This window comes from Panonychus citri, unplaced genomic scaffold, assembly GCF_014898815.1.
Source record: "Panonychus citri isolate SS breed McGregor unplaced genomic scaffold, ASM1489881v1 Contig00135, whole genome shotgun sequence".
NCBI lineage: Eukaryota > Metazoa > Arthropoda > Arachnida > Trombidiformes > Tetranychidae > Panonychus > Panonychus citri.
This window is the reverse complement of record NW_026515540.1, coordinates 591,394-603,364: the sequence shown is the minus strand read 5'-3', so window position 1 is coordinate 603,364 and position 11,971 is coordinate 591,394. Positions and strand designations below refer to the sequence as shown.

The following is an 11,971-nucleotide window of genomic DNA, read 5'->3' as shown; positions in this document are numbered from 1 at the left end:
AATAGAAACATAAACAAAGAAAATGAGAGAGAATAAAAAAAAGGAGGGAAATTAAAAACGAAAATGTTGACTAATTAAATTAATTTTTTTTTCTCTCTAAAATTAAACAAGTAAACTTAATTTCTAATTAAATTTGAAACTCTTTTTTTTTCCATGAAGAATTTTCTTTAATTAATCAATGAAAGAAAATAAATCGTACCGATTAACTGAAGTTTCGTTGTCAAGAGATTGACAATTTTTTTGTTTCATTTTGTTTTCTTCCTCCATTGGGTTAACATTAACATTTGTTTGTCTCTTGTTTATTAACCAAAAATTAGCGGACAAGTTGATCATCGTAATCAAAGTTGACCATTACTCTACCAGATCAACAGTACAATTATTTGAGTGAACAAGCAAACTGACCCAAAGGTTAATCAAATCGTATCCATTATTATCTCTTCCCTATTCACACAACATTTACAGTGAATTTAGTTTAATTTATTGTGTTAATATCACAGAGATTAAACCAACACCCATGTACATGGTTTGTGTATATAATTTACACGTAACAACTGAATCTCAGGATGAAAATCTAGTTTCATGTGAGTAATAAAATTAAAGAAAAATGGATTACAATTAAATTAACGACCAAGAACAAGCGAAAGCCAAACAGTATGGAAAAAGGTTATGGTCAAAGTCAAAAGGTAAGTTAATGGTCTGTTTAGATATTTATTTATCTTTTTCTATAAAAGATTCTTATTCTTTTTATCTTTTTTTTTGTTCTATTCTCTTTTCTCTGATTTCTTTTTCTTTTTCTCTTTTTTTCTATAACTTCTAGCATTCATCTTATTCCCTGGAATCATCTTTACCCATTATTATCATAATCATCATCATTATCATCTTACATCTTCTTCTTGTCCTCCCCTCAATATTTGAATTGGTCATAGTGTCCATCTTTTTGTGTCTTTACCTGATCACCCAATTGTCTTCATTTAATATATTTTCTTTTCTCTCTTCTTCTAAATTGTCACCGTTAATCAATTTGGAATAAAACGAATTACGGTAAGAATAACAGGCATAAATTTCTTGCTGTTTTCTAAATTTTAAACTCTTATTTTCTTCTAATATCTTTCGTACTCATGGCTAGACAAAGGAAGAGAATATTTTTTTTATATTCTTTTTCTCTTGCTGTTATTTTCCATTTCGTTGATTTTTCTCTTTTTTTTCTCTCTCTCTCTCTCTCCTGGTTCCAATCTCTGTTTCATTTGAATTTGAACAGAATTTTTCTAGTTTCCTCTTGAGAACTTAAATTACTCAAACATTACTATACCTATTCTATTATCACTAGGAACATAGAAACAGAGTGACAAAAGTAATAATCCATTTGTTTATCAACCATTAACGATTTTCTACCTACTCTTTTTTTATTCTTTTTTCTTTTTGGCTACAGGGTAATTCTCCATGTATTGTAATAGTAACATTGATACACCACATTAAAAAAAGGAAAAGTTGTTTCTTTATGATGGAATTTCAACTCTCAGTCTAAAAACCAACAGATCATCAACCTGGAGGAAAAGAAACTCATCATGAAAAGGAAAAAGATACATTTGATCTTCTACTAAAAGTACTTATCATGTGCTCCAGATTCAGATGATTAGCGTGATAAACATGGTCGAAAGGGACTCACCAATTTGCCTCTTCCACCCATGAGAATAGTAAAAGAAATTAGGACAATGAAGATACTCTTTTGTTGATTGTTTTCATTGTTGTAAAAAAAACACACTGTAAACATATTGTACTTCAATTCTTACACATTGTAATTAACCATCAACAATGAAGGTAACAAAGAGTAAGTATATCTCACAATGATTTACTCTCTCACCTTGAATTTTTCATCTCTCTGTTTATCCTCCCAACCACATCTCAATTTATTTCCAAAAATCCAATTCTATCTCCATCAAAATCACCTTAGTGTGTCAAGGTAAACATGATAAATACGATATTGTTGATACTTTTTTTTTGTCTGTAAAATCATTTCAATGATTCAAATTGATTTTTCCCCTTTTTCCTTTCTCATTTATTTATCTCTAGAATTTATTACCCCTGAGGGAAACTGATCTGGAAACTCTCTGATACATATATATGGAACCATCTTCCTGATAAAAATGTTTTATTTTCTATCATCATGGGAAGGAAACGGAATATCCATGTTAGAACAATAATCCAGTTTATGATTCTTTCCATTTACTTCCTTCCTGTGTTTTTTTCCTTCTCCATCTCTTCCACCTCAATTTGGAACATGAAATTTTCCACCTTCTAACGATTTCATGTAACTAATTTTCAACCTTAACTCTAAATCTTCAATAACTTGGATTGTTTCAACGTTCCTTTGTCAACATGTTTTCCTATCTTTTCACATTAATTTTTTTCTCCATAATATTATCTCTCAATTATAATGATAAAACGAGAGACCATGAGAGAGATATAAGAAGAATAAGGAAAAGAAACAACCCAATTCTGGTGAAGAACTTGTTCAGTTGAAATAACAATTCTCCTTCCATGCATTTGGATTTTTTTTCTCAGTGATTACACTCAACTTTTCCTTTTCTTATTTGTCTTACCTGTTCATGCTATACTTAATTTCTATCAATTTAATCTCTAATTCTTTCTCTACTTAGAAGATGATGATACTGACCAGAAAAGAAACTAATCAGTCCACAACAAATAATCGGATAACTGATCCCATATACAGAAAATTTTACCCATGGATAAGTTATTGTAAACATGGAACTTGATTGGAACCTAAAATAATGGAGAAAATTGTAAAAATTCATCAACCTAATCATGTTAAGATGATTTTGATTAAACTAAATCAATATTTCCACTTTCATAAGCTGATGATTGAAAGAAGGATGTTCCAAGTGAATTAAATTTTCACCCAAATTCAACCAACACCCAGATAATGAAATTTTGAACTATCATCAAGTGTGATATTCATTTGATTTCAAGACTAACCACAGGGAACACACTGTTTCACATAAAGTCAAGTATCAATTGATTAAAACAAGTCCTGACATTACAATTTTATCAACATCATCAACATCATCATCATCATGCTACTTACTATTATAACACAATTAACTGATTAATCTACTTTACTGATTATGTCGTTTAATATGATGAGGTTTTGCTGGAAAATTGAGTTTTTATTTCCCAAATTTTGGGAATTATGGTTTCAAGAAATAATTTGGTTTATCATCATCATGGATGCTCAGGATGTTTTCATGTGTCTTTCAAGTGAAAGAATTGATTAAGTTTAAAACTTAACCAAATAGTAATACAATTTTGTTGATGAGAATCTATTCTCTTGGTTAATTAACTCTTGATGATGGAACCAGAATATTTATCCAGCAATAATATTTAATCTCGTTTACCAAAGTTAACCCAACTGTCAGAAAGTAAATTACCCAACACAATTTAAAACTAATTTAACTTTTTTACTTTGCAAAAAAACGTTAATAACAATCATCAATTGTTGATGAATTAACTTTTTTTTTGCTTTTTCTCTCTTCATTTTACAATCAACGTGAACAATCAAAATTGACACACACAATTTAATGATAATCTTTATTTTCTAATCTTCTTACAGGTATTAAATTGCAATCGTCTCCCGTTAATTAACTGTAAACCACTTTAATAGCTGATATAAGAGACCAACAATCAAAGATTATCCAACTGAATCGTCATGATGAATCAAAGAAATTCAATAATTTCTTATGAAACAATTACTAAAATGGTGTAATTTTTGATCGGGTTAAACGATATTTTGATTAATATTCATATGATTGGAAATAATTTATTTAATATGTGACTAGACTTTGATAGTTTATCATTACTGTTAATCAAATTGTGATATGTTGTAGTTACCATTATCTTAATCACTATTACTTAGGAAGATCATGACTCTATCCAACTGAACTTTATCATGAAAATGGTATTATTTTTGTCAGAAAATTGGTAACAACAAATATAAACAATCAAAGTTTAATATTAATGATTAATGGGATACATTAGTTGATAACTTTTTTGCAAACAATACACAAAAAAAATAACAATAACTCATTGAATTGATTGTAAACTTTTCCCATGTAAACATTAAAACCAAGAAAAAAAATTACAATAAACTGATCAACAAACAAAATGAATCAAAATTTAAATTGTTTGTTTTAATAATATTTTGACAGTTCAATAAATTGTATCAAAATGTATACAATTAATGTTGACAGTTAATCTCAAAGTCTCATTAATTATTATGAGAAAGTAAATCTCATAAATGAAGAAGATAATCAATAGTTAATTTAATTGTTTCAAGTGATGAAAATGTCAACGTGATGCAAAACAAGATTCAAAGACACAATTAAATCGTAATTTAAGATTCCAATAAAACTGTCATCAACTTATTCAAATAATAATATAACCTTTTGTATACATTAACAAGGATGATGGAAAAAGGGATAAAGAAGAGCATCTTCCTAACCTCTCATCATCATCATCATTATCATCACTGAATTTGGAGATGATGATGAAGAGGAAGATATGAAAAGTGAAAGGTTCGAGTTTCCAATGTAAAAATCGTATTCAAAGTGTTTATTTCACCTCGAAACTTGAAGTTTACAAAGAAAAAGTTTCAACAATCACAAAGAAATTGATATTATTCATAAATTGTCCTTTGATTTCAATGTTAATTTAATATGGATCTTTTTTTGTTCACATTAACCCAGAACTTTTTCCTTCCTCCATCCTGAATATCACCATGAGTCTAATTCAATCTTTCATTCAGTTGATTGCGTTCATTTACCTTTATCGTCTCTCTCATCATCATGTTTTCCTCCATCATTATCAATGCAAAGATAAACATTCTTACATCAAACATTTACCGGTTAATTAGGCTAAATCATTAGCTAAATTGGTTACAATAAAAAAAGACTCCTTTTGATTGTTAAGGTAAGAATCAGGAAGAAGGATGAAAAAAAATTCTGGTACAGACTCACATTGATTACAATGGAACCAGAAAATTTAACATAACGGTTTTTTTTCTTGTTCATCATCAACTAATCATCTAACCAGAAAAACAAAACAATCAATTAAATCAGGTTATAAGAGTATAGAAACCTATCAACGTAACAATCAGTAGTAATTAAAATTGGTTCAATCAATTTTTATCAAACAATCAACATGAAAAAATAGTGAAACTTTTAGTAAATTTATTGATTGTTTGATCATTTTTAATCAACTAGAAGTGTCTCAATTAATCAGATTAAAGTTTTCCTTCAATGAGAGTTAATCATTTTCCATTAATTGTATCATTAAAAGTTTCATTTTCTCTTGTGCTTGATTTTTGTTGAGATAATCAAGAAAAACTCATCACAATTTCATGGTGTTTCATGATAACCTGAATTGCAATGAATTGAAACTTAATGATTTTTTACTCTATTTTGATTCTATTTAGTAGATTGAAGTGAAAAAAAAATCTCAATTTAATTACGATGATAGTATGATAAAGATGTGACTTTTTCATTCATCATTACGATACAATTTAGTTAATCATCACAATCATCATCTGATATTCATGGAGATAATTAATATATTATGAGTTTTTATTCAAACTTTTTCTGACTTTTTACCTTTGATAATCAGCTGATTTCAAGTTAATTAACAATATGAATTATTCAAAATGGTAAACTTTAAATTTATCATAATTATTGCATGTGATTTTGATTAAATGTTGAATCACATTGAATTATCATGATTCCAAATTGATCATTTGAAATTTCGTGATTATTTGTTATCTAAATGAACTTATAATCTAAATTTGGTGAAATTTGAAATGAAATAAAATAAAAATTGGAAAATCTCATGAAATCAAATATTCAGACTGAACATTTTTTTCTCAATCTTATTATCATGACTTGTTAAGTCTAGACAAGGAAAAGGATGGAGATGATGAAAACGATGATGAGGATGCTAAGGATTCTCAGTGAATATTTCAATTGCTCATTGGCAATCGCCTAAAAGCAATTGAGTAACACTTTATGATAAAATATCTAAGCTAAATGCTTATCAAGGGAGTAATAATGTTAATCAGAAGTAACTATTATTATCGTATATTCATTATTAACATGATTCCCATGTTAGTTTTTTATATGAATACCAGGATAAGAAAAAAACTAATCTTTCCATCCATAGGTTTATATCATCTTCACTTTGATTGTATTACTTTAATAGTAACATATTCTGATGACATTCAAACCATTTTTCTTTTGGCTTCATCATCATATCGTTATCGCCATCAAGTTACTTAGATGATAATTTTCATTATATTATGATAAATATTCATATGTTTAATATAAATCAAGTAATATTCATCATAATTAGATGGTGAAAACCACAAGAGATCAGCTGAGAGTTTAACAATTTCTGGTAATTGATGACAATTCAAATCAACCCCTTGATACACTTTCAAAGTATGGATTCTCTTGCAACTTTCCATGATTAATCTTAGACAATTAATTTTGATTGTTACACTGAGAGGAAGCTCTTGGAACGAAGGAGTTTGAAGGTTTCAAGAGAGAGAGAGAGAAAATATTATCATCCTAAATAACCAAAGTTTATTGTTTCTCATCATCATCACTTTTTGCATACACAGGTAACAATAAGATAACGGTAAATATGGTTTACTCATACACCATGGAAACAACTGAACAAATCTCGGTGGACATTTTTTTTTATCTTGAATATGAAAATAGAGTTCATTTCAATCTCTATGTGAATTAATTCACCGATATGACAATGAATATTATAATGAATTGTTAATAATGAAAGAAAATCCCACCGGTGGGTAAACAATTGAATACAATTGTGTGTGTATTACAATAAGATGTAAATGAACAACATAATAATCAATGTTAATCGGTTTTAATTTGGTCTGAGCCATTTACAAGAAAAGAGCATCTTAATTTCAATTGGGACCAATAAAGATCATGATAATAGTTTAGTTGATCATTTGATTGACAATTGGCTTAATTTTTAACCATTTTCGCCTTCAAATCAAATCAGATTGATGCACAATTAATCAATTATCATAACTTTAATAGACAAGAAATCGCAGCTGATGTCAACTGATCAATATTGATCAATTATTGATCTTAAATAAATTGACTTACAAATGATTAGAATCAATCAAAACGATACAATTACTGTTGATAAAATAATTATATTCATCGATTGTTTTAATAGCCACTCAAGTTGAGAAAAATGTTCAACAATTTAACAATCATTTAAAAGCTTTTGTATCAAGTAAATTGAATTACTATTAATAGAATAGTAGATTATTTGAATTATAAAAAATGAGAAAATAGAAAAAGAGAAATTATAATAACTCGAATCAGAACTTGGAAAGGAAAACAAAATTTTCCTCAGTAAGTATTTAGATAAATGCTTGAGAACTTTTGAAAAAGAAAAGGAGAAAATAAGAAAATTTTAAGAACAAAATCTGATTATATTCCAGAGCTTCTTTATGATAAATCGTAACAATTAGGTTAACAATTTATCAGTTTTCGTTAACCATCAGCTTAAAGGTAACCAAATGTTTACCTTGTATCAAGGGTATGAAAAGTTCAACACTAATGGTAACCTTAGATATTCATGATCACTTGGATGGAAACGAAAATTCATCTTAATTGTTACCGGATAAACTACTACAAGTTAGATTTAATTGTTATTAATCATGTTCGGATAGGTTAACCCGGTTCTATGGGAATAATTATCATATCATCATGAAATAGTAACTGTAACAGTCGAGTTGTAATTTTTTACCTTTACAATTACATCGATCGTATAAATTTACTGTTATGTGATGGAAACACAAAATTCACCGGTTTCTATGGTAATTATTAGTTAGATTAGTTGACAATAGATAATTTTTATCGTGAGTTTAATTATCCACAGGTAAGAACAGGAGAAAAGAGAGTTTTCTTTGTATAAAGAATTCTCATCATTTACCATTTTCTAAAAAAAAGGAAAAAAAGTTTTCGAACTGTTAATTAGGGAAAATTTCGAGTTCGATTTACTAAATTGTTGTTTAAACGACGATTGAATCAGAAATTCAAAAGTTCTGTTAATTTGATTAACTCAACTCAAGCGAAAACCGATGATTAAATTGAAAAATTGACTGTAAATTGATTAATAATTGAGCTCTTAATGATTAAGAGCAAAGTTGCAATTTGTTTAAATTGTTGAAAAAAAGATTAACTTAATTTCTTGAATCAAGCCTACGTTAAGATTGAATTTTGATCCATTGGGATGTAATAACATTTACCTGTTGTAATGTAATTATTACATGAATATTAAAAAAGGGGTTGAATTGATTTGAATTTAGCACAATTAATGATTGTTTTACTTTTGTATAATTTAACCTTTTAACTTTCACTGGTTGTAGATTTTGAGACTCAGGTGAAATCCAGTCTTCACTGACTGAATTGATTCACCTGGTTAATCGATCAGTCTTCACTGACTGAATTGATTAACCACTGACACTTATTATTGGCCTTCACTGGCCGTTTAACTTTTTCACAATATAATTTGAATTTTACATAATTTAGAAACAAATTTAGTTTTATTTAATCACAATAAAAATGATGAAAGGGTAAAGTTTGACTTTGGTTTGATCTTCATTGATCAAACCAAACGAATCAGTCGATCTTCACTGATCAGACTTAATTAACTTAATGAAAAAATTGTTTTTATATTGATCATAATTTATCTATTTATGAATCTAATTGAGTACTTTGTTTTTTTTCTAATTGATTTTATCTTTGTTCATTTTCAACACTTGAGCTTGTTACTCAATATTGTAGCATTTCCGTCATCTTAATTTTGAGCAGTCTCTGCCAAAGCAAAGGGTTGAGTCCATGTTCAAAAAGTTTATGGGAGGTTATCGTTAGGTAATTTCATCGGAACTCCTTTGTATCAACCAGTTGAAAACATTATCGTTAGGTTCATGACTGTTTAAGTTGATGATTTTATCATTTGTGTGATAATAGGGTTGACAATATTCAAGTGTAGGATAACAATTCAAGTAAGGTAAAGAGTAACAATAAGAAGATAAACATTTGATTGAGTTTGATTCCAAGTAAAGATTAGGATAATTAACGTGATCAGTTTTTTCAATCAATTTTGGTATCTCTTCAGCTAGTGGTATTTCAAGAGGATCAACTAAGTCTAAAAAGGGGGAATTTTCTTCTTGTTCATTCTGTTCGTTGGATTCGAATTGATTCGATTCGATCTGATTAAGATTTTCAATAATTTCAGTTTCCCTGTCGATCTCTAACGAATGTTTAGCACTTGGTAAACTCGTGAGATTAATCAAATTTGAATTATTAATATGAATTGTTTTAGCAGCACAATCAATTATGAGATTAGCTTTAGTCATTAGATCTTGACCAATTAAAGCATCGAATTGATGTGGTAAATATTCAGTAACTTGGACAATTGTTGATATTGCAACTGCTGATTTGTCGTCACAAATTTTAATTCTAACTTTGACTTGTCCAAGTATTTTAACTGGGCTATTGTTAACAGCTAAAGGAGGAGGTGCAAGGTATGGTTGTAAGTTTAAATTCAGTCGATCAACTAGATTTTTACTGATTAGAGTTAAACCGGACCCTGTATCGAACATTGCTTGGACTTTGTTACTATTTAATTTGATTTCTTTATGAATTAGATTTGAATGTGGAATTGGAAAAAGTGAAGAAACTGAAGAGTTAGGTTTCTCATTGATTTGGTTGATTTTAAATGGTAATTGATTTGAATTCAAATTATTTTTATTTTCATTTAGCATTACTCTTGAGTTGACGGTTTTATCTACTAATTTAGCAGCATTAATAAGTTCTGTTAATGTTTGAGGATTTTGTAAAGTTATTATGAATTTAGCTTGAGGTAAAAGTCTTTCAATTATGAAGATTATCATGAGCTTTTCTGGCATCTTTTTGTTCATTCTCAAACATAATTCTTGAATTTGATAGACAAAGTCAGTCGTTAGCTGATTAGACTCTTGTTTGCTATAATGAAATTGATGAGAGAGATGAGCTTGATAATCAGCTGGGCAAAGGTCTAAGATCATTCTATTTCTTAATTCATCATAAGTTTTAGGTATTTCTCGGAAAGAATGAGGACTACAGGTAACGTTGTACCATTTGCGAGCTGAACCTTGCAAATAAAAGGGAATAATCTTAAACATCTCAACAGCACCAAGACCTAAAGCCCTAGAAGCTAATTCAAAGTTAATTAACCAATCAATTAAATCTTCATTGTCACCTTTGTATTGCTCAATGGTAATATGATTGTTTAGGGCGATGTTTGAATTAATAGTGTTAACTGATGGATTAAATTCGATCGAATTTAATCCAAAGTGGTCAAAGTGATTCATTGCTAACAAGATTAGGTTAAAGGAGAAAGATATTTGAATTAGTTATAATTGTATGAAATGAGGAAAGTCTACCGTCTTCACTGACAGTAAGGTTGAGGATTATTCCTAACTGAACAATTTTGGAACGAGAATGAACAAGAGGTTATAAAATTTCAAGAAAGCGAAAGAGGAAAAGATACCAAAAAGACTTACTTTTACAAATTTGAATGGATAATTAGAATTAGGATTATTAGGTTAAATTTGTTTGAATAATCAAATGATAATGATATTGATTTTGATTTTTGATTTCAGAATAAACAAATGGTTTGATTCAATTATGAAGCTTGTAGATTATTAATAAATTTGTTGATTGTAGAATTGGATATATTAATTGTTGATTGTTGATTGTTGATTGTTGATTATTGATTATTGATTGTTGATTATTGTTTGTTGATTTACTAATTGTTTTGTTCTTTAATTGATGATGAGTTATTTTTATTGGTACATAATTTTATTAGTATTGATTTAAGAAAAAATAATATCAAACGTCGAAGGTGATTCCAATAGTTCGTTTTTTGATTAAGGAATTTTTTTTTTGAATAAAATGAAAAGACGCAAATCGATTCACATTCCCCCTCACACAACGGCCACCAAATGTAATGTAATTATTACATGAATATTAAAAAAGGGGTTGAATTGATTTGAATTTAGCACAATTAATGATTGTTTTACTTTTTTGTATAATTTAACCTTTTAACTTTCACTGGTTATTGTAGATTTTTGAGACTCAGGTGAAATCCAGTCTTCACTGACTGAATTGATTCACCTGGTTAATCGATCAGTCTTCACTGACTGAATTGATTAACCACTGACACTTATTATTGGCCTTCACTGGCCGTTTAACTTTTTCACAATATAATTTGAATTTTACATAATTTAGAAACAAATTTAGTTTTATTTAATCACAATAAAAATGATGAAAGGGTAAAGTTTGACTTTGGTTTGATCTTCATTGATCAAACCAAACGAATCAGTCGATCTTCACTGATCAGACTTAATTAACTTAATGAAAAAATTGTTTTTATATTGATCATAATTTATCTATTTATGAATCTAATTGAGTACTTTGTTTTTTTTCTAATTGATTTTATCTTTGTTCATTTTCAACACTTGAGCTTGTTACTCAATATTGTAGCACCTGTAATAATCAATGTTGATTATTAGGTTTCTAGTTGATAATATTAACAAATACACTTGATAATCTTAATTTAACCAGAAAATTTAACCTGATTCACATTGTTCATCATTCAATTATGATTAAGTTCATAATCATGATTTATATTTTTCTCCATGTGTATTGATCTGAATAATATTTTCCTCAAGATTCTGGTCAACAATCATGAACAAAAGTTGATGATTGTTTGTTATTAAGTTATGAAAGTTGAAGAGTTATTATTATTATCATCTAATGATCATCATTGTTATTATTATCATTAAAAAAGCTTTGGGGAAACAATTAAAAGTCAT

At 28.1% G+C, this 11,971-nt stretch overlaps 1 long non-coding RNA gene across 9 annotated transcripts; it reads left to right on the top strand.

Moving 5' to 3' along the window:
* Window positions 1-109: 109 nt before the first annotated feature.
* LOC128392013 (uncharacterized) lies at window positions 110-4,195 on the top strand. Of its 9 annotated transcripts, none has more exons than XR_008325915.1 (6): window positions 115-683; window positions 818-1,041; window positions 1,430-1,960; window positions 2,071-2,188; window positions 2,658-3,437; window positions 3,629-4,195. It is a non-coding gene; the product is annotated as an uncharacterized LOC128392013 (long non-coding RNA). The 9 variants fall into 9 exon arrangements; XR_008325912.1 differs by having other exon boundaries at window positions 116-408; window positions 498-683; window positions 1,430-1,828; window positions 2,071-3,437; XR_008325911.1 differs by having other exon boundaries at window positions 116-683; window positions 1,430-1,828; window positions 2,071-2,308; window positions 2,661-3,437.
* The last annotated feature ends 7,776 nt before the right edge of the window (window positions 4,196-11,971 follow it).